The sequence below is a fragment of the Lactuca serriola genome, chromosome 2 (assembly GCF_051521515.1).
Source record: "Lactuca serriola cultivar US96UC23 chromosome 2, Lser_US96UC23_V15, whole genome shotgun sequence".
NCBI lineage: Eukaryota > Viridiplantae > Streptophyta > Magnoliopsida > Asterales > Asteraceae > Lactuca > Lactuca serriola.
The window spans coordinates 87,461,739-87,485,162 of NC_136409.1; positions in this window are offsets into that span (position 1 = coordinate 87,461,739).

Here is a 23,424-nt window from a genome sequence, read left to right on the forward strand (position 1 = left end):
TTACCTAACTAGAAAGAGTAACAAACTGGATAACATTACATCTTTTACAATTTGTATTACACAATATGGAAAGTATGGGACTTTCCTGGTAACACATGATAAGCAAACAGATCAGTTTAATCAGTCAGATAACCAACTATACATTTTCACATGAATAAATATATTTTCAATGTACAAACTTATCATACCTTTCATTTGTGAATTAATAACTAACTATTTAGAAAATATGGGATTTTCTTGGTACATTCGACATTTCAGAAACAGAAAGGAAATTCGAATCATGTTCACAAACAAAACCGCTTATGAACTCACCAGCTTTATGCTGATTTTCAAACCGCTTGTGTTCTCAGGTCAACGTTAGAACAGGTACCCGAAGATTTCTTTTGATCAGAAGATGGAGTACATGAAGACCCGTTTCATTTTGTCTATATATACTATGTATTACAACTGTACAAACTTTACTTTTGAAACAACTGTAAAACTTTGTTATGTAATGTAATGGTTGTTTTACTTTACTTACTATGTGCATTGGATTTGATACACAACGTGGAGTCAACCCCGGAAATGTTTCCGCCTTCGGTTTTCGGGGTGTGACACCTTTGCTATCGAGGCGGCACCCAACACCAAGTCAATACGAAACTCCACCTGCCTCTTCGGAGGCACTCCAGGTAACTCTACGGGGAAAACTGATGGGTTATGGGCATTCTAACACTCCTAAGTGTACATGCAAACCTAGAAAACCTTGGATCTATGTTTGTCTAAAATACATGCAAAATTTGATTTCCAAGGTTCATAATCCTTTCTAGCATACATGGGGAACTTTTAACATAAAAGATGGCTACAATTACATACCTTGTAGTTGATTTGATTCCTTGAAAACCTTGAGAGCCTAGCACCCCAAGTGTGATGCCTCAAATGTTTCACACAACACCAAGTTCTTTGGAATGACTTTTAGAGAATATAGAACAATTGTATAATCGGCCTAGCCCTCTTGTAACTTCATCTAGCCGACTTTGGTGAATGTCATGTTCTTTATATAGTGTGTTACAATTAGGGTTACACCATGTAAACCCAAATGTAACATGGCTCTTCATTTCCATGACCCATGGGTTTAAACCTCCATGGAGCATCCTATGGGTCTTAGCCCATCTTGATAATCCATGAAGCCTTTAGCCCACTATACAAGTTATGGATGATTTATATAATCAACCCATATATTTAATTAGTTATCTTTTGATCACTTAATTGATTCTTGATCAATACTAATTAAAAAATTCTATTAATATATTAGAACTTATAATATATTAATAAACCACAAGTGTTATTTCTCTCATTTAGTCTATCCAAATGCATGATGCCATGCAACCCAAATGGACCATGCCAAACCGGGTCAAGTACATACCAGAAATCGTTATGGACTTAGACACCTTATCCAAAAGTCTCCCACTTGGATAAGTCTAATAACTATAACTGCAAGTATGACTTCAGGAACCGATTAACAATTGTAGCTCTTTCAAGGTTTCTCGGAATTGAGAAGATGAAGATATCTCATTTAATATAAGTGATCATATAATCCTCTATTCTAGATATCAGCCGGACAAATACATGGCATAATGTCTTACTTATTGTCCACCAGTTTGTTTCTCGATTTCCGATTTGTTTGACAAAGAATTTAATTGAACACATCAACTTAGTTCTGACCGAGCCCGGTACATGGGTCAAAACAAAATCATCGAGGGGCCCAGATATCGCTTCTAATCCAAGAAGGAACATATAAAATTCGACTCATATGCTTGTTCTACTACTTGATGAATCGGACACAAAAGTACGTTTTATGACATCGAGTTACCAATGCGTTTTCGTACAATCAATATATGACCAACTCATAGGCAACAAGTCATATCTATAGGTTTGAAGACTTATATGATATTACCATCTCACGATCACTCAAGATAAATTCCATGAAGTGATACCAGTGAGCGTGGGTTGAATCCAATACTCAGAACTTATGAGCACTCATGAGTGTTGTAGCCATGTCCAACAACTTAGACCTCTGCAACCAACTCATGATAGTCTTGATTCATACCTACTTCTAACATATGACCGACTATGGAGAATTCGAATAATATGATATACCAAACATAATTATTCTGGAAGTCAAAACATGCAATAGAAATATAGTAAATGACTGACAAAAGATAGCAACACTTTACTCATAAATAAACTCAACTCTTATTCATCATCAAATGTCAATTACACTTTACAAATTTCAAAATTATCTAACTACTAAAACTAATATCATCCTTCAGCCCTATGCTCCGAGCATGCGGGAGATGCTTAACCCGACTTAGTCCCTTCGTGAGGGGATCTGCTGGGTTCTCATCCGATGATACCCTCTTTTCCACGAGGAGTCCTTCTTCTATGCGATGTCTGATGAAATGATATTTTCTGTCGATGTGTTTGGATCTTCCGTGATCCCTTGGTTCCTTAGCTAAGGCAACTGCACTTTCAATATCACAAAAAATTTCCAGAGGCTCCTTTATAGATGGTACTACTCTAAGGTCTCCAATTAAGTTCTTCAGCCATATCGGCTCCTTTGCTGTCTCGCTTGCTGCTATATACTCTGATTCGCAAGTTGAATCAGCCACTGTCTCCTGCTTGGAACTCTTCCAAGTAATTTCTTCTCCGTTTAAGGTAAAGACCCAGCCTGACTGAGAGCGGAAATTATCCTTATCAGTCTAAAAGCTAGCATCACTATACCCTACAACTATCAAGTCATCACTCCCGCCGAGGATAAGGACCCAGTCCTTAGTCCTCCGCATGTACTTGAGGATATTCTTTACCGCAGTCCAGTGAGCCTTGCCAGGGTTCCCCTGATATCTGTTAACCATGCTTAAAGCAAAGGCTACAGCAGGACGAGGACAAGTCATAGCATACATGATCGAGCCTACATTAGAAGCATAAGGTACTCGACTCATTTCTGCCATCTCTGCCTCTTTACTCGGGCTTTGAGTTTTAGTCATTCTGGCGTTACTCTGAATCGGTAACTCTCCTTTTTTCAAATCTTGCATGCTGAACCTCTTCAACACCGTATCCAAGTAGGTACTCTGACTAAGTCCAATTAGTCTTTTACTCTGGTCGCTCAGAATCCTCATCCCTAGAATATAGGCAGCTACTGCTAGGTCTTTCATAGAGAAACACTTCCCAAGCTAGGACTTCACTTCCTGCAAGGTTGGGATGTCATTTCCTATGAGTAGTATGTCATCCACATACAATACCAAAAGCTAACTATACTCCCGCTAGCCTTGACATATATACAAAATTCATCTTCGCTCCTCAAAAAGCCAAACTCTTTGACTTTCTCATCTAAATAAAGATTGTGACAACGGTCAAATTCTGGTCAAGTAAAAGTCAAATAAAGTCAACAAGTCAAACTGGTCAACCCAACTAACCCTTGTGTACTAGGGCGTACATTAGGTAATTACTATACTACTCGCTATTCTAATGAGAAATCATAAATTGAAAAGTTCATACATCTAGATTTCCTTAACCTAAAACTATGGTAAGTAACGAGCAAAACCGATAAAATGATGTTGCATACTCACTAGGAGTGTGCAAGATCCATAAACATGGCTTAACGGGGCTTACGGACCCTACGTTGCGGATCCAAGCACACAAAAAGGTCATAAAAGAAGCCTCTCCCAATCTCTTTCGCTCTATCTCCCGCTCTCCCAAATCTCTCCAAATATGTGAAATCTCTCCCAAATCTCTCTCCATATTAGGAATCTCTCCAAGATTGTAAAATCTCCCCCAAATCTCTCTCCATATGAGGAATCTCTCCAAGATTGTAAAATCCCTCCCAAATCTCTCTCCATATGTGGAATCTCTCCAACATTGTAAAATATCTCCTAAATCTCTCTCCATATGAGGAATCTCTCCAAGATTGTGAAATCTCTCCCAAATCTCTCTCTATATGAGGAATCTCTCCAAGATTGTGAAATCTCTCCCAAAACTCTCGCGAAACCTCTCTTGAAATTTTTATAATCAATTGGGGCATCCCGATACTTGGCTTGATGAGAAACCACTCAAAGAAGGGAAAAATCTTGGAAAATAACCCTTTAGGACCGAAGCCTCTCCATAGGGGCCAAGTCCTCCTTGGACCGAGGTCCCAAGCAGCCAAACCGGAGTCCACTTGGCTAACCGCAGCAAGCGAGCTGTAGTCAGCGAACCGCAGCAAGCGAGCCGCAGTCAGCAAATAGTAGCCAGCGAGCCGCAGCAACCGACCACAGCAGACTTCGCTACACATGTAGGCAAGTATCGGACTTGTGCCAATGTCAAGAGATAATAAAGGAAGCCTTCGCGTCTCTTACAACAACCAATGATACCTGAAAGGAAATGGGAGCGGCTAACCATAGGCTTCATAACCAAGCTACCCAAGGCAATAGATGGTCTCGATACCATTTGGATAACCGTCGACAGACTTGCCAAATCCTCACACTCCCTACTAATCAAAGAAACCGACAGGATGGAGGAATCGACTAGAACGTACATCAAAGAGATTATGCGACCACAGGGTCTATTATTATCTGTTATCCCTATCAGAGATAGTAGATTCGTTTCGTGACCCTGGCGACCCTTGCAGGGAACTAGGTTAGACTTGAGTATGGCCTACCAACAGCAAACAAACGAGCAGAACAAAAGGGATTGTTAAAAACCTTAGTGAATGTTAATAGCTTAGGTGATTAACTTCGGTAAAACGTGGGTGTGCCCACTTACCACTTGCCAAAATCGAAATGAACGAAAGTCTCCACTTTGTAGCGAGGAGCATAAAGGCACACATAGAATACATTATCATTTCAAAATAATAACTCCTTTAAATTGACTTAGCTCAAGTTTCAATAAGAAATTCCAATGCGTCATTTAACATCAGGCGGATTGGCCCCCGCCATACCAATTTCTTGTACTACGAAAAGTTTTCCACATCTTTTCTCCAAAATTGATGAAGTCCTGGTCAAAGTGCTAATTTCGGGACGAAATTCCCTCTAACGGGGGGATAATGTGACAACCGTCAAATTCTGGTCAAGTCAAAGTCCAATAAAGTCAACAAGTCAAACTGGTCAACCTAACTAACCCTTGTGTACTAGGGCTTACATTAGGTAATTACTATACAACTCGCTATTCTAATGAGAAATCATAAATTGAGAAGATCGTACATCTAGATTTCCTTAACCTAAAACTATGGTAAGTAACGAACCAAACCGATAAAACAATGTTGCATTCTCACTGGGAGTGTGCAAGATCGTTAAACATGGCTTAACGGGGCTTACAGACCTTGCGTTGCGGAGCCAAGCACTCAAAAAGGTCATAAAAGAAGCCTCTCCCAATCTCTTTTGCTCTAACTCCAGCTATCTCAAATCTCTCCTAAATCTCTCCAAATATGTGAAATCTCTCCGAAATCTCTCTCCATATGAAGAATCTCTCCAAGATTGTAAAATCACTCCCAAATCTCTCTCCATATGAGGAATCTCTCCAAGATTGTAAAATCTCTCCCAAATCTCTCTCCATATGAGGAATCTCTCCAATATTGTAAAATCTCTCCTAAATCTCTCTCCATATGAGGAATCTCTCCAAGATTGTGAAATCTCTCCCAAATCTCTCTCTATATGAGGAATCTCTCCAAGATTGTGAAATCTCTCCCAAATCTCTCGCGATACCTCTCTTAAAATTTTTATAATCAATTGGGGCATCCCGATACTTGGCTTGATGAGAAACCACTCAAAGAAGGGAAAAATCTTGGAAAATAACCCTTTAGGACCGAAGCCTCTCCATAAGGGCCAAGTCCTCCTTGGACCGAGGTCCCAAGCAGCCAAACCGGAGTCCACTTGGCTAACCGCAGCATGCGAGACGGAGTCAGCGAACAGCAGCCAGCGAGCCGCAGCAACCGACCACAGCAGACTTCGCTACATATGTAGGCAAGTATCGGACTTGTGCCAATGTCAAGAGATAATAAAGGAAGCCTTCGCGTCTCTTACAACAACCAATGATACCTGAAAGGAAATAGGAGCGGCTAACAATAGGCTTCATAACCAAGCTACCCAAGGTAATGGATGGTCTCGATACCATTTGGATAACCGTCGGCAGACTTGCCAAATCCTCACACTCCCTACTAATCAAAGAAACCGACAGGATGGAGGAATCGACTAGAACGTACATCAAAGAGATTATGCAACCACAGGGTCTATTATTATCTGTTATCCCTATCAGAGATAGTAGATTCGTTTCGAGACCCTGACGACCCTTGCAGGGAACTAGGTTAGACTTGAGTATGGCCTACCAACAGCAAACCAGCGGGCAGAACAAAAGGGATTGTTAAAAACTTGGGCGACATGTTAATAGATTGGGTGATTAACTTCGGTAAAACGTGGGTGTGCCCACTTACCACTTGGCAAAATCAAAATGAACGAGAGTCTCCACTTTGTAGCGGGGAACACAAAGGCACACATAGAATACATTATCATTTCAAAACAATAACTCCTTTAAATTGACTTAGCTCAAGTTACAATAAGAAATTCCAATGCGTCATTTAACATCAGGCGGATTGGTCCCCACCATACCAATTTCTTGTACTACGAAAAGTTTTCCCCATCTTTTCTCCAAAATTCATGAAGTCCTGGTCAAAGTGCTAATTTCGGGACGAAATTCCCTCTAACGGGGTTATAATGTGACAATCATCAAATTCTGGTCAAGTCAAAGTCAAATAAAGTCAACAAGTTAAACCGGTCAACCCAACTAACCCTTGTGTACTAGGGGTTACATTAGGTAATTACTATACAACTCGCTCTTCTAATGAGAAATCATAAATTGAAAAGATCGTACATCTAGATTTCCTTAACCTAAAATTATGGTAAGTAACGAACCAAACCGATAAAACGATGTTGCATACTCACTGGGAGTGTACAAGATCCTTAAACATGGCTTAACGGGGCTTACAGACCTTGCGTTGCAGAGCCAAGCACTCAAAAAGGTCATAAAAGAAGCCTCTCCCAATCTTTTTCGCTTTATCTCCAGCTCTCCCAAATCTCTCCAAATATGTGAAATCTCTCCCAAATCTCTCTCCATATGAGGAATCTCTCCAAGATTGTAAAATCTCTCCCAAATCTCTCTCCATATGAGGAATCTCTCCAAGATTGTAAAATCTCTCCCAAATCTCTCTCCATATGAGGAATCTCTCCAAGATTGTAAAATCTCTCCTAAATCTCTCTCCATATGAGGAATCTCTCCAAGATTGTGAAATCTCTCCCAAATCTTTCTGTATATGAGGAATTTCTCCAAGTTTGTGAAATCTCTCCCAAATCTCTCTATATGAGGAATCTCTCCAAGATTGTGAAATCTCTCCCAAATCTCTCCCGAAACCTCTCTTGAAATTTTTATAATCAATTGGGGCATCCTGATACTTGGCTTGATGAGAAACCACTCAAAGAAGGGAAAAATCTTGGAAAATAACCCTTTAGGACCGAAGCCTCTCCATAAGGGCCAAGTCCTCCTTGGACCGAGGTCCCAAGAAGCCAAACCGGAGTCCACTTGGCTAACCGTAACAAGCGAGCCGTAGTCAGCGAACCGCAGCAAGCGAGCCGCAGTCAGCGAACAGCAGCGCGCGAGCCGTAGCCACCGACTGCAGCAGACTTCGCTCCGGACCCTCCTGACGAACCCGCCTGCGGAGCCTCCTCGGACCGCAACCCCTTCCTCTTCGGATCCGCATCAGCAGCCGATGCCACTCCGGATTTTGGACTACTGATGACCAAGCCCTCGCCTGACTTCGGATTTCTTCATTTTTCACCCGGTTTTCGATCATTACTCCATTTTAAGCCCGTTTTTAATTATTTTAACGAGGGACTTTCACCCAAACTCATATTTTGACATATAAGGCCCTAATTATTCATAAATTCAATATATTTTTAAGGAAATATCTATTTAGGGATAAAATCTATTAAGTGAGATCATGAGGTGGAGTGTGAATCTTACCATAATATTTGACACAAACAACCACCCTATACCCATTCCCATGACCAGCCATTGTACTCCCCACCATACCTGGCCATTCAAGAGTACTTTCCCCACCATTTGACCAGCCCCACTCATGGTCAAAGGCTAAAGACTCTTACCTCTCCTCACCTTTCTCTCATTTCTCTCATTTCCACCCAAAGAACAAACACCTTTTCTCTCAAACTTTCTCCCTCAAATTCGAGATTCAAGGCTGATCATCATGTTTTATTACACCCTTGGTAAGTATAATTCATCCTCTTTGTGATAATCACACTTCCCTTTTAATCAGATCATTGATTCCTTACACAAACATCATCACATTCGTGTTAGCTCTTCGAATCTTCAAGTGATCCTTCAAGTGTTCTTGAGTTGAACACTTCTCTTCTTCAACACTCATCTACTGAAACCACTAAAGGTGAGTTCATACCCCTGTCTTTTCATATTTTTCTTAAGTTTTAACGGGGGGAATACAAGTTAAAACACCAAGAACACAACTAACCTCATTCATCAGCCTTCATCAAAAAAGTTCAACTCCATTCACGGACTGTTTTGGGCAACTTAAACATTTTGGTTTTCAAAACTGTTTTAGGTGCAAGTAGTTCCTGTTCTTAGCTTTAAAATTAGTACTTGCACATATCCACATGATTTGTCTACAATTTATGGTGATTTTTACCAAACTCCCTATCATTTCAAGAGCAAATCCGAACCAGTCTGTGATTATGGACTTTTTCACACAAGGTCATTAAAATTTATAATAGAAATTATGAACAAACTAGACTCATTTCCCAAACTCTCAGAATTCACGGATGTTGATTTGGACCTTTGATGATTTTTCTATAAGTTTTCTACGAAAAGTAAATGAAAATGTTAACAACAGAAAATGCTATCAATTTCATTTCACCTTGTAACATGTTGAGCAAGGTGTATATCTTTATGTGAATATATGTTTTTGCAAATAGATGACATTTTGTCTTAGTATATTGTCATACATCAGAAAACAAATAGATTTTTACCTACAAAAGTATGATAATTAATTAGTTGTTATATTGCATGTTGCTTCACTTTAGAAAAAGGTATATATATATATATATATATATATATATATATATATATATATATATATATATAGGTAAACAAAAGGGTTTTTACCTTCTCAAATACAGTAGTTAACCATAATAAACAAAGTTATAACTATTACATTTAAACGTTTTGAAAAACTATAATAGGTATGGTTTATGTTTCCATTAACACAACAAACACATTTCGGAAGGTTTTATTCCCACAGAAAAAGGTTTTACACTCACGCACACCACACATAAACTTGTTAACTTAAATTGTGAGACATTCTTCTCAAGTACTCCTAGAGTACGGGTTAAAATTCCTGGTAGTTAGAACTAGAGTCTCTTGTAGGGAGAACGTGATAGTTGTGTATGGATCTATATTGGGTTAGACACCCCACACCTGAGTTGCATGCAACAGCTAGACCGGCAGGTCTGTGGTGACAAATATCATATCAGTTTCGTGACGCCTGAGAAACGTCGTGGCAGGTTCATTCAGCCATAGTATGGTTATGGCAACTCACATAGGAAGTTAACAACTCATAAAGTTTACGAGAATTTGTATAATCAAAAGGGGTTTTATGTCAATTTAAAATCACTTTCTATATCAACAAGTACGGATATTACTGTACACTTTCGGTCTTGGTATTTAAGACTACACGTCATTCATTACGGGATTTTCCCTCAAATCAAAAAGGGTTTTATGCCGATTTAAAACCACGGTTATATCATTAAGTATGGAAAATACTTGTTTATTCTTGGTCCTAGGATTTAGTGTTGGATAAGGTGTCTAAGTCCATAACTTATTTGGTATATACTTGACCCGACCAACATGGTCCATTTGTGTTGCATCTCACCCGAACTATTTATGGATAATTTTATGAGAGTTATACACATATGTTTATTAATATATTATAAGTCATAATATATTAATATGAAGTTATGTTATTTAATTAGTCTTAATCTTAAATTAATTATGAATTAATTTAGAGATTAAAAGGAAGACTAATTAGATTATGGGCTATTTGTTTTATATGGTGTGGGCTAACACTCATTTGTTAATGGGCTAGGCTTGGATGGAAGTCCATGGATGATCCATGGAGATTTTAACCCATGGATCCTTGGAAAAGGAAAGGTCATGGGTTATTAGGGTTTCACCCTAACCATGCACACTATATAAGCATGCTTATGTTGCATGAAATAGCCACTAGTGGCAACTAGTGAACTAGTGTGTGTGTGTGCTTGTGTGTGGCCGAAAAATACAAGTGTGTATACTCTCATAAAGTTTTCCAAGAGTTTGTGGTGTTTTGTGATTCCATTTGAGGCATTCACACTATTGGTGCTTGGCCCTCAAACTCCTCAAGAACCAAACTCATCAACAAAGGTATGTAATCTTTTCTAACTCTTTTATGTTGAAATGTTCCCCATGCCATGTTAGATAGGTAATGAACCTTGGAAAATTATTATTTTGCATGTATTTAGAAAAACATAGATCCAAGGTTTATTAGGGTTGCATGCACACTTAGGAAGTGTTAGATTGCTCAAAACCCAACAGTGGTATCAGAGCCTGGTTTGCTTGTTTGATACTTGAGGCAAAATAGTGAAAAAAGTCGAAAAACTTGCTGTCTGCCAGATGAACTCGCCGAGTCCATGGGGGGACTCGCCGAGTCCATGTATATCTTTAACCTACTCGCCGAGTAGGTTCATGCACTCGACGAGTAGGAGCCACAGAGTGCATATTTTCGACTTTTGCTGCTGGAAATGGACTAGAAACATTACCCTAAACTGTTTTGGTGTTTTAAAACTTGTTTTAGTTGGTGTAATGGTTGTTCTAATCCATTTACAATAGCATATATCAAAATTCCATGATTTTATGTGTTCATATATGTGACAACCCGATATTTCGAGTCAATATAATGTAAAACCAATCAAATTTAGGTCAAAATATAACCTTCCTAAAATCTTATTTGTGTTAAATAAAGTAGTAGGAATCATATCAAGGTTTGCGTACATAAAAAGATCATCCAAATCTGACTTCGGATGAGGAAGTTATGAATTTTTGAAGAAATTCCTTAATCACGTCATTTTAATAAATAAATAATAAAAATAATTTTGGAATTTGCCAATGGAATCTAAACGAAAGTTGTAGATCATGGTCTCACCTTCGTGTGGATATAAAGAACGTCAAAAACGGAGTTCGTATGAGGGAGATATGAATTTTTGAAGTTTATTTAAAATAAATAGAAATTTAATTATAAACTCCCGGTATTATCCGAAGGGGAGTCATCGGATAGGACCGAAGTACGCCCTGCGTACCTTCGTACGCCCCGCGTACTGAGATCAAGGGCCTCGCATCGTCCACGTCGCCCTATCCGAGGTGTCCGACCCGTCCGAAGCGTCCGACCCGCCGTCCCATCCGACCCGCTGTCCCGTCCGACCCGCCTCCCCAGCAACCCGTCCCATCCGAAGCCGAGGCAGTCGAGGCTTCGGTCATGCATGACGTACGCGTACGCGCTGCGTACGAGCATACGCCCCGCGTACCGAGGCGGTTCAGCCTTCCTATAAATAGAATGTGAGGCTTTCCGAAAATTTTGCTCACTTCTCTCTTTTCTCTCACAATCTTGCCTCGATTTCCGTGCCCGTTAAAACCTGAAGCTCTGGTCTTTTTGCTCAAGTCCCGAGGGTCGATTTTACTCCCGAGATTCCCGAGAATCCCGAGAAAAATCCGTTTTCCGAGACGAAACTCTGCCCGGTTTTCCATCTCGCTTTCTTCAATCAATCAAGTGAGTTCATACCCCCTTAATTTACCTTCTAAATGTTCTATAAATTCTTTTATATGCTTTCAAGGGGGGGATACAAGTTAAATACTTATAGTTATTGCTTCAATCACATGTGATTGCATTAATCACATGTGATTAATAACAAGGGAAACCAGTGATTTTATCACTGTTCAAACTGTCTATCGAACTGTTTTACTTCAAAATGTTTTCCAAACCCATTTACTTTTCAAATTTATACTACAACTGTGATTTAAACAAATGTTCCTTATACTTAAACTGTTTTAATCAAATCTATGCCTTCAAATTGTTTTATAGATTGACATCAAGTCAATCTTTCTTTAAAAATAATACTTATGTTTCAAATGTCTTATAAATACTTATTTATGCTTTTATATTATAAATTGCATGCCCAATATGTATAGATGTATAAATAATGTTTAAAGGGCTTAGGAAGGCCATCCACCCTATTTCCTTTTTCTCGATTTGGATGTTGTCTGGTGGGATTTCGGGTGACCATCCGAAGGTCGTTTCCATATTAATTATATATCAAATATACATATATAGACATAAAAGTACTTCCATAATCATACGTACTAGACGCACCGTTAGCAAGTTACCATCGGGGTAACACAGAATCATACTACTACAACTGCTAGATCAATGAGTCAGTTCATTCATGAGTCTATACTAGGAAGAGAATATATACAACTATACTATGAGAACATATACAACTATACTAGAACGAGAAACATTCCATCACATATGCAAGAATACGATAACAAATGTGATCCACTGTATCGGAGCATGCCTTAAATGTCATGGCCCGAGTTGTAGCCAGAATTCTCTTGGAGGGAGAGCGTTGAGTTTGCGTATAGATATATACTGGATTGACTATCCTACACCTTGCTGCTAGCTACAGCCGGACCTGCAGGTCTGCGGGTGCCAAACGTCATTCCGTTATTACGACCGTTCTTTATGTCGTTGTTATCAGTCGATAGTATGGTGCAATTATCACATTATACCTTAATATAAATCCGGTTCAGGTAATTAGTACAGCAGTAGTCATTATAAAACTAAGCTACAGTACTACAATGATTTACCCATTACACATTTTTAGTGATAACCTCACTTAAATTTTAATGTACAAACTATATTTTGATAAAAGATAGTTGCACTTGGGAATTTACACACTTTTACAACAAGCGAACCTACAAAACAGTTAAAGCCTTGGTAGAAGGCTACTATTTTAGAAAATATAGGTTTTTCTGAGAGATTCAAACTTTTACAAACACTTACATACATGAACTTATACTTGAGACATGTTCAAACGTTTTTTATAACAGACACCGACATTAAAAATACTTATGAACTCACCAGCTTAATGCTGATAAACTCTTTCAAAATAACTTGTATTCTCAGGTCATCAGTAGACAGGTACCGATGCCAGCTTTTGAGATGATGGAGCGCACTCAAGACTCATCATTTTATTATTTTGATTTACGTTATATTTTTGGTGTCTAAAACTGTACAGAACACGCATGTATTAAATTTATATATTTAATGCAATGGATGATGTTGTTTGCTTATTTACATTTACTGTGTTGTGATTACCTTACATGACGTCCTCCGCCCCAGAACGTTTCCGCCGTTCTTGGTTTTGGGGTGTGACAGATTGGTATCAGAGCATTGTTTATAGTGAATTGAGTATACCAACCCATAAAAATATATACTAAACTATAAACCCATTAGGGATTAAACTTTGACCAAGGGTCTATACTTTAAATATTGAAATATTTAATTAAGTATACTAGTCTGCATTCATACTAAAACCAGTGTCACAATGACACGAACAAAAGTATTACGATTGTTAAATATCACAAGTGAGCTCGGGGATGTATGGCCAGTCCTGGGAATGGCATAGCCTGATCAACTATGTTGGTCCTAGGAGTGATTAGCACATGCCCTAGAATGGTTGTGATAGGTTAACAAGTCTAAAAACTTACCAGCAATACCACAAGAAGATCAGTAAAACTTAAACTTAAAAATACTATAGGTGTATTTTGTACTACTAGTTGCACGTATACTATATTCGTATACCTCTCTTCTCGCATAGATCTAATGGCTAGATTCCATCACGACGACCCGTACTTTCCAAATGAAGGCAATGCCGGGTGGATCGACGAAGAGCCCGATGATGAGCATCCAATCCCTTTGGATGATCACCTCGAAGAAGGCTTTTCTGATGGATCTGACTCCGAGCCTGAAGTCAACAACCTACCGCTAGTAGGTCAAACCCCGAACAACAACCCTCGACCAGCGTTTCCAGGTCCTACTCCCTTGTAGGCAAACAACTTGAATCGCTGGAGTGATGAACAGGGTCAACCCTTACCATACTTTGGGGACCGAAGCTTTCACAACGTCAGCGATGGTGGCTCTGCTGACCGAACTCTGCCTATCTTTATCCACTGAATAGCTTGTGAAGTCGAGCAAGGTCGAGCAGCCATCGACCGGGTCATAGAGTTTGATGCCATCTCAGGAGTCAACACAGTCCGCATCCGCCGTCTTGAAGGAGACATGGAACTGACCCGGAGAACAAATAAAACCCTGCAGTAGCAGTTGGCTGCCTCACGAGCTGAAATATTGGAACTTCGAGCTCGTCAGAGGACTCAGGATCGACACATTCAAGAGGTGTTTCGTCAAGTGTCCAACCGCAGTACTCGCCCGGGATTTTCCCATCGCCGTTGGTTGATGTCTAGTACATCTCCGTCTTTTAATTAAAGAATAACCTTTAACATTTGTGCTCCAAGTAGTACTTGTGTGTAAAATATTTCTAACTTTCCGTACTCAAATTTGAAATCTAAGAACTGTCAAACTTTTCTATATGGTATGATGTATGACCTACTTTTAGGTCGATTTTCCTGGAACTTATTACATCAGTAATACCAGTATTTTTTTGAGATCTATTTATCTGGGGAAAAATCTATACACTTGTGCTTTCCTACTAATATTTCTTATTGTGGTTTCAAGCACTCTTTCAACTGTTGGACTATGTTTAGTTAGTCCATGTGTCACTCTCACGTTGCTTACAAATTGATTTTGACCGTTTTCTTATCTTTATAAACTTATAGCTGAAAGATGCCTCCTCGCAAATCTCCTAGGAATAATCCTGCACCACCACCTCCTCCGCCTCCGGTCATCGATACTATAGCCCTGAATGCTGCCGTAGCTGCAGCAGTGGCAACTGCCATGGCTCAGTATCACTCTTCTGATGCCAGCAGAGGTGGAACCCCTGTGGAGTCAACACCGGTTGAAACCCCTGTGCGCTCGAGAGAGTGCTCATACAAGGATTTCACAAATTGCAAGCCGAAGCCTTTTTACGGCACCGGCGGAGTCATTGCCCTCTCGCAATGGCTCGAGAAGACTGAATCAGTCTTCGAAATCTGTTCATGTCCTGCGGCGAGTAAAGTTAAGTACGCCACATGCACTTTTGAAGGAAAGGCCCTGACATGGTGGAACAGCCATGTTAAGGCACTAATTCTCGTTGTAGCCAACAACATAGGCTGGGAAACAATGAAAGACCTCATGACTGAGGAATACTGCCCGAGGGGCGAGATCCAGAAACTGGAGCAGGAACTCTGGAACCTGACGATGAAGGGCACCAATGTGGTCGCTTATACTGCCCGATTCAGCGAGCTGGTGGCCCTCTGCCCCAATATGGTTCCCACCGAGGGGAAGAAGATCGAGAGGTACATATGGGGGCTAGTGCCTCCGTATCAGTGGAATGTGCTAGCGTCAAACCCCGCTACCTTCGACAGTGCCAAACGATTGGCACAACGACTCATTGACCATGGAGTCAAAACCCCTGCAACCACAACCACCCTAGCCATCCCGGAACCCTCCAAACCCGCCGATACTAAGCGGAAATTCTGGGATGAAAAGAAGAAGCAGCAGGCTGCCAAAAAGCAGCAAATGGTGGCAATTCATGCCGCAATAACCCCTACTGCTGCTACTACTGCTCCGGTGAGTCGGTATGCTGGAAGTTCGCCCAAGTGCAACAAATGCAACTACCACCACAACGGCCCCTGCCGTGAAATGCAGTGCTCTAACTGCAACAGGAAAGGACACACCGTCCGATTCTGTAAGTTCCCGGCACAACCTATCAACCAAGTCCCTGGCTCTGGCGCGAGCCCAACCTGCTATGGATGTGGCGAAGCAGGCCACTTTAAGAGGGACTGCCCCAAAGCGAGGAATGCGGGAGGAGCAGGGAGGGTACTAGCTATAGGCCACGGGGAAGCAGTTGCTGACCCGACAGTGGTGACCGGTACGTTCCTCCTCGATAACTCCTATGCATGCATTCTGTTCGATAGTGGAGCGGAGCGAAGCTTCGTAAACCATAAATTAGCTCGCATGCTTAATCAACCACCGCACGCACTCAAAGAACTATTCACAGTAGAAATGGCTAATGGAAAAACTGAAAATACGAGTAGCATATACTTAGGTTGTACCCTAACTCTAGATAACCATTCATTTCCAATCGACCTCATGCCAGTCTCAATAAAAAGTTTCGACGTTATCATTGGCATGGACTGGTTAAGCCTTCATCATGCCGAAATCATGTGCTTCGAGAAAGCAGTCCGTCTAAACCTTCCGTCTAACGAAACTCTTATAGTCTATGGCGACAAACCCGGTGCAAGTCTTCGCATCATATCAAGTATTCAAGCACAGAAATACCTGCGTAAGGAATACCATGCATTCCTTGCTCACGTCGTCGACACGAGCCTCGAAACGAAAGAACTAAAGAACATCCCTGTAGTGAGCGACTTCCCCGACATTTTCCCAGAAGAACTACCCGGGTTACCTCCGCAACGACAAGTCGAGTTCAGAATCGACTTAGTCCCAGGAGCTACCCCAGTAGCCAAGTCACCCTACCGCTTAGCACCAGCTGAGATGCAGGAACTCTCTGGTCAACTTAACGAACAGCTCAGCAAGGGCTTTATAAGACCGAGTTTCTCACCTTGGGGAGCACCGGTCTTGTTTGTTAAGAAGAAAGACAGATCCTTCCGTATGTGTATTGACTACAGAGAACTCAACAAACTGACGGTCAAGAATCATTACCCTCTGCCTCGCATAGATGACCTATTCGACCAACTGCAAGGGGCGAACTATTTTTCTAAGATTGATCTGAGATCCGGATATCACCAGTTACGAGTGCTAGAGGAGGATGTGCCGAAGACCGCCTTCCGAACTCGTTACGGACATTACGAGTTCGTGGTGATGCCATTCGGATTGACCAATGCGCCCGCAGTCTTCATGGATATGATGAATAGAGTATGCCGACCCTACTTGGATCAGTTCGTCATCGTTTTCATTGACGACATCCTGATCTACTCCCGAAGTAAAAAAGAGCATGGCGATCATCTGCGACAAATTCTAGAGACTTTACGAAAAGAGAAGCTTTATGCGAAGTTCTCGAAATGTGAATTTTGGATCCGGAGAGTTGAATTCTTAGGACACGTAGTAAGCGAAGAGGGAATCCACGTGGAACCATCCAAAATTAAAGCCATTGAGAACTGGTCAGCACCGAAGACGCCTACAGAAATTCGTCAATTTCTAGGTCTCGCTGGCTACTACCGCAGATTCATTCAGAACTTCTCCCGAATAGCGAAACCTCTTACAACCCTAACCCAGAAAGGCATGGCCTTTGACTGGGAAGAGAAACAAGAAAGAGCGTTCCAAACGCTCAAACGAGCCTTGTGCACCGCACCAATACTATCCCTTCCCGAAGGAATAGAAGACTTCGTAGTTTATTGCGATGCATCGAATCAAGGGCTCGGATGTGTTCTGATGCAGCGAGGTAAGGTCATCGCCTACGCCTCGAGACAATTGAAGACACACGAGGTTAACTACACGACCCACGATCTTGAACTAGGAGCAGTGGTGTTTGCTCTGAAGATCTGGAGACATTACTTGTATGGAAAGAAGAGCACTATCTTTACCGACCACAAGAGTTTACAACACATTTTCGATCAAAAGGAGCTCAACATGAGACAACGACGGTGGGTCGAGCTACTCAGTGATTACGAATGCGATATTCGTTATCATCCGGGTAAAGCCAACGTAGTAGCAAACGCACTAAGTCGGAAGGAATATTCTAGTCGCAAGGTCAAGTCGTTGTCAATAACCATCCATTCACACTTGTCTAAGCAAATTCAGGAGGCTCAACTTGAAGCCGTGAAACCTGAAAATATGACGAATGAATCCCTTAGAGGAATGGAGAAGAATTTAGAAGCCAAGGGTGACGGAGCCTTATATTTCATAAACCGGATTTGGACACCGAAACACGGTGGTTTCCGAGACTTGGTCATGACCGAGGCGCACAACACTCGGTATTCCGTCCACTCAGGTTCAGATAAGATGTATCTGGATCTTAAGAAGCTATACTGGTGGCCTAATATGAAAGCAGAGATTGCTACCTTCATAAGTCAATGCCTTACTTGCGCAAAGGTTAAGGTCGAGTACCAGAAGCCCTCTAGTTTACTGCAACAACCAGAGATCCCGGAATGGAAGTGGGAGCGGATCAATATGGATTTCATAACCAAGTTGCCCAAGACGACGGGTGGACTTGACACCATATGGGTCATCGTTGATAGATTGACCAAGTCTGCACACTTCCTGCCTATCAAAGAAACCGACAAGATGGAGAAACTTACGAGAACATACATTAGGGAAATTGTACGGCTACATGGTGTACCTATTTCCATTATCTCCGATAGAGATAGTAGGTTCACCTCGATATTTTGGCAATCACTACAACATTCTGATGAGATTAAAAAATCTTTAATCAATAAAGATCGATTAAATCTTGAACAGGTATATAAATATAAAACAGTAAGAACGCAATAATAAGAACAAGACAAGATAGAATCAAACGAGTCGAATGATTAAACAAAATCCTCAGAAGAGCTTGATTAAGAACATCAACTGTAGAGGATTAGAAGGTTACAAGAACGATTAAAGAAACCTGCAATCTATCGTTAAGCTCTAGAGTGATCGCTAAAATCTTTTCAATCGTTATCAATCCTTAACCTAATATGCATGCAAGTATATACTTATATATTAAACATAAAAGGCTCTCGGTTCGACAGGCCCAAACCGGAGTACAAAATAACTATACTATCGAGCCCAAAAGACGCAATCTTCAAAATAATCTTCTGCCCAACAATCTCCCCCTTTGCGTCAATTTGGAGCGAGACCTTCACTTGTTACTTGGGCCAGCAGCTGAAGCAGGTACCTTCTTCTTCACGGTGTTAAACAGACATTTGGTGATGGAGAGGATGGTCTGTCTAAACCGGATGTACCATTGGATCATGTCATCAAAATACTTGACATCATCAGCCGAATTCTCTTTACACCGTTTGATGATCGATAATACGTGCTCCAAACAAGCCGTGGTGTAAAGGTGTTTGTCAGCTAAAGCAAAGAGACATTTCTGTCCTTCAGCTCTAGTAAACATAACCGAGTTGCGTCTCGGATCTATCTTGCCCATTTGCATTTGGTTGAGATCACTGGCCGATCCCACAGGAGCTATCTTCGGTTTCTTCTTGAAGACTGTGGCGACCTCCTGATCCATTAGGGCAACCTCCATGATGTAGCAGGCTAACATCCTTTTGACATGGTCTATAATGGGACCATATTCGGCTTCATCAGTCAAAAGGATATTATACAGGACAATCCAATCATTAGGATTTAGGTTTGGTAGATCCGCCAGGGAGATAAGATGAGCAGTTCTTGCAGATCCTCGAATGAGCTTGAACTTAACGTTTGTGAACCTCCCTACGGCATAAGGCTTCAGCACCCGAACGTTTACAATCTTCTGGGCGCTCCAAGTAAGGTATTGAGGACGAGCAGCCGTCAGATAGAAGTCAATGAGCTCCCTGTCAAGCTCAGCGTTCGGATGTGGGACTTCAAAGATGTTAGAGAAGGCGTGGAAGATGAACGCCTTTCGAGTCAGCGGCATATCAAACTGCGAGTTGACAATATTGTTGCAGTCGAATGATATAACCGGCTCGAGCCATAATATGCTGGGAGTTTCTATGGTCTCTTTAATTAAACGTTCCCTAGTCCAGGCAGGGAAAAGAGTCTTTCGGCTCTCAAGGAGATCGTGGGCTTCCTTTTGCTTGCGTTCGGCTTCTTCAGCCTCTCGCGCCACACGACTGGCATCATCATCAGTATTGCGATTGTTCTTTCGTTTTAACATGTCAGCAATGGTCTCCTTGTCTTCATCTTCATCTTCATCTTCTTCCTCAGCTATGTTTTTGCCCTTGTTCTTCACACCCGAACCCGAAGCATGACCAGTCGGAGGTGGTTCGGTTGTGTGAGTAGCTTTGGAGGAAGGAGGTGATTTCGATCCGGGTTGCTCATCTTCCCCTTGTTTCGGAATGGACACGAAACTCGGTAGGCCTTCAATTTTGCTGAGAAGATCCATGGCCGGAGAGATCTTTTCAGCGAGGGAACGCCTCACCGAATGGTTAAGAATGGGATCGTGTGCTTCGAGGATGTTGGTTAATGCTGCGTGGACATCCGAAACACACGTTTTGATCACCTCCCGTTCGAATCGAAGAGTTTCCAGTTGTTCTTGTGAGTTGGATAGTTGCGTGCTCTTGACCTTTAGGGCGGTTGTTTTACTCGCCAGAACGTCCATCAAAGAATTCTCGGCTGCGAGATCCTCCTGTAACTTAGCGAGGCGCGCATCGATGGAGGCACGAAGGGCCGAGTTGTCGTCGCTTATGTTTTGGCGTAGGGTAGCGAACGAAGTCAACTCCGTTGAGACGAACTTGGCCAATTGCTGAACAATTGGTTCCAAAGTTGTCTTGGTGGCGTCGGCGCTTTCCTGCAAGGACTTCAGCAGGACAGAAGCGTCGGAGAATAGTTTATCGACTTTTTCGGTCGCTGCCTCACTGGCTCTGGTGGAGGCATCAATCGCAGCAGTTGCTGAGGCAACCGAATCATGTTGAGCCCTGGAGAAGGCATCAACAATTTTCTGAAGGGCAGCTTCAGAAAGAGAGGACTGCTGGTTTGAAGAGGAGGCGAGAAGTAGATCAACCTTATCGTGAAGCTCTTTGAGATGCTTCTTTGTCACTGGAGCATCATCCTCCTCATCACTCTGAACTTGAAACGGACTATAGTAGACCGAATCGAAGTTCATGTGTTCACCACCAAGATAAGGGTTGTCACCATCAGATGCATTTTCTGGATATGGAGGGGGTGGTGAAGCTAAGGGTGTTGTGGTTGGGGTATTTTGAGGTTGAGTATGGGGTGGGGTAGTTTCGGGTGGTGGTTGAGTATGGGTAGGTTTGGTTGTATGGGTTTCAGTTTGTGGGGGTTCGGTTACAGGTGGGGTTTCGGTAACTGGTGGTGTTTCGGTTGCAGTGGTGAAAATGGGTGGTGGTATAGGGAAAGATGTTGGTGGAATAGTGGTGTTAGGGATTATGGTCGGAATGGAAGTAGGAATGGTTGGAGGAGGGGAAGGAACTGGGGAATTATGAAGTTCCATTTCTGGGGTAGGGGACCGAGGTGGTGTGTTGCCTCGTTGAGGAGATTCGTCTCCTTGAGAGCCTTCAGAATCCGAACTTCCTCCCTCAGAAGCGCTTGAAGAAGAGAGAATAACAAGCTTGCGCTTCGGTTGGGTCTTCCTCCTCTTCGGCTGTGGGGACTGTGCAGCCTTCGTTTGTTTCCTCGTTTTGGGAGAAGGTCCCTTTGGAGCTTTGGACGCTTGCTTCCCTTTTTCAGCCTTTTTGCCCCTGTTCGTCGGTTTGTCAGCATCATGGATAGACCTGAGCATATCCGGTGTCAGTTCCCTAGGACCAGTTGGCCTAAACTCCTTGATCGTCCGAATCAATCTGCTGTCAGAGGGCACGTCTGCATACATTGTCTCCGGGATGGAGCCAATGAAAGAAAATTTCGATGCATCTGAGACGATGATCTTCTTGGTGTGAAACGTACCCACAGAAGACATCGATGCACCGGCAGCAGTTGGGATTTCAAACTTGTCCATCGCCCATTTTGTAATTAAGATCCAGAACCGGGCCAACGACACCTCAGAGTGTCGGGATGAGGAAGAGAGGCTCTGGATGAGCTGTTGCCATAGGACCAACCCATAGTCCAGGTTAATCCCGTTGTAGACCCCGTACATTATTGACAGGAAGAGACGACTTGCACCGTCGGATCCTGAGCTCCTTTCCGACAAGCCCTTGAAAAGGACTGTAAATAGGCCATTCCACTGTGGCGGCAGGCAAGACTTTTTAAACTTAGCGACAGAGGTGAGAACCTCTGTGTATCCCATGTTGTAAAACATGTTATACAGAAACCCAACCGAAATCGTCTCCAGGTTTATTCTCGATGGGTCAACAGCAAACCCAAGCATGGTGCAGAATCGTGGGCGAGAAACGGAAGTCTTGTGTTCTGCAATTTCGAAGAACACCCGGTCGACTGCCTTATCGTAGTAAGCAGTCGCATAAACCTGCGATAGGGCCACCATTGGCACAGATTCAATTCTTGAGAGTGCTGGAGCAAGTTGGGAGTACTTCAAACATTCTATGACCGGCGACATGTAGGAGTCGTACGCCAGTGGGTTAAGGTCAATCACCAGACATTGCTGTGGGCGGATGGGGAGGATTTGTGAAGTAGCATGGACAGAAGAAGATTCAGCCATTGTTGAAGTTTTGGAGAAGATGATGAACAGGAAAGCTGTTTGGGAGTATTTGTGCTTTGGAAATTTCGGAGGCAGTAAAGAGGTAAAAGGTATGGTAGACGGCCTTTTATAGTGGGTGATAGGAGAGAGGAAAATCGTTTCAAATCTTCTATGGAAATACGAAAAGGTTTCCTCTGTGACAGATGGATGACAGTTGAGGCGTGCGATGATCACGTAGGAGAGAGAGTGTCAGATTCCTAGGATCACGCCGCCCAACAAGCGCCGTTTCAGAGAGAAAACCGTTCCAATTCCTCACGCGCCTTTAATTGCCAAAATGATGACGCTTGGATGTCGCACACGCGTCCACAATGTCAGTAAAATCAGGGCCGTTTCAAATTCACACGCGCCCCTTTTTACCGTCGTTTGAATTTTAATCCCTTTAACTCCCGCCGAGTCAGCATCCTTTCTTCTTATCCTTTTAAACGGCATGTTTTGAAGTAAATGCCCACGTGGATTGGTTTTGACCACAACTCCATAATGAAACACCAAGTAATAATACAGCCTGTAAATAATTAGTAACGGAATCTTGGAAAATCAAGGATTTTCGTGCAAAGAGTGTAAAATAAAAAGAAATAAAGCAATTCTTTTAGGGATTTTCTGTGAGGTCAATAATGACACGAAACTGATGATCCCGGGCACAAATCTCTTCCTTCAAGGTCAAGAGAGACCTTAAAGTGTTAATGTGGATTCCCGTTGAATTACGATCAAACATTTATTAATAAATGTTGAAAGGCTTCTTTTAATTAGGCTAAATAAGGGTGGCTTTCGCTTTGATTCAACTATTCTAATCTTG